Source organism: Olea europaea, chromosome 2 (genome assembly GCF_002742605.1).
Source record: "Olea europaea var. sylvestris chromosome 2, O_europaea_v1, whole genome shotgun sequence".
Taxonomy (NCBI): domain Eukaryota; kingdom Viridiplantae; phylum Streptophyta; class Magnoliopsida; order Lamiales; family Oleaceae; genus Olea; species Olea europaea.
In genome coordinates this window covers 5,464,306-5,465,710 of record NC_036238.1, presented here as the reverse complement: position 1 = coordinate 5,465,710, position 1,405 = coordinate 5,464,306, and positions in this window count along the sequence as shown.

The following is a 1,405-nucleotide window of genomic DNA, read 5'->3' as shown; positions in this document are numbered from 1 at the left end:
TAACTTTAAGGCTACAATTGGTTAAAATAAAAAATTTACAATTGGGGAACTCCACAACCAGGTAGGCTGGTAGCAAGCAACGATAGACAACATTAATTCAAGAAGAAAAAGTCAACTTATGGAACCATGAAGTTTCTTTTAATGCTCGCGCTCTCTCAAAAGTCAGCTTGAAAAGAAAAAAATTACCAGCTTTATCCAATTTTCTGTAATGGTTTTACAAACAAACTTGCTCGGCCGGCCTGGATTTCATCACAAGGCCATTTCTAGTGAAGCGGAGCAAAATACCAAGACATTAACCCATGAGTAAATATATTACTCATAATTAACGATGATTACCACCAGTAGAGGGCAATTAACACCTTAATTCTTAAGCAATAATTGCAATTATCCTTAGTTCACAAACAATTTATGATATGGCTAAGTGCAAATAATCAAAGAGACTACACAGCCATTAATCTACGGTGAAATTCGAGAAAAAATGTGTTCACATGGAGCAAAGGGATTTTATATATTGCAAGCCAAACTGAAAATTTGCACAAAATACAATCTAAAGAACAAAATCTTCCCCATTTGTAGCAATAATTAAGTTTTCAGAGTCAGATTTAATTTCTAAAGCAACTCAATCCTCAGTATTGCAAAATGTTGAATTCAAATGCATTTGAGAAACAGAAACAGCGAATATGTAAAAATGCCTGCATTTAATAGTAAATATCTAAAACACAAAACCATGGTATCGATCGTATTAAAGGCAAGAAAATCACAATGGCAATGGCTCAACTGCTGGAACAGGAGCTATAGATGATGTAATTATCATAAACAATAAACATGGAAAAGAACCTCAAGATTGATCACTGAAGAATCATCTCTTATTATTAAAAGAACCTCAAGATTGATCACTGAAGAATCATCTCTTAACAATTGTTTAGAAGTTTATTGCAAACAAATACTATAAAAAAAATTAAAGAGGTCAATCGAACAGAGAGGAGCAAAGCTTAACATTATTAGTCGACAAGATCAAAAAGTATTTGCCCCTCTTTAGCTGGAGGTGGACAACAATAGCCACTCAAAATCCCGAGGAACCAAAGCAATTATTGAAGATAAAATATTTCATTAAATAGCCAAATAAAGTTATTTTCTGCACAAGCACCAACTCTCAATCACTATATTTCAATTTGTGCAAGATAAGCCTACACATTCATGAATAAACCTAGAGAACAAGACTTTTCACTGAAACGAATTCATGAATAACATATTTGAAGAGGTGTCCAAACTGTGTAATTATCAAATATTGACACTAGTAACAATTCTAAAGCAATTTGAATATTTCACAATAATTGACTATCATTAGCAGAAAGATCATATTTGTTGATTAATACTCAACACAGATTCACAAGACTCCTATGGC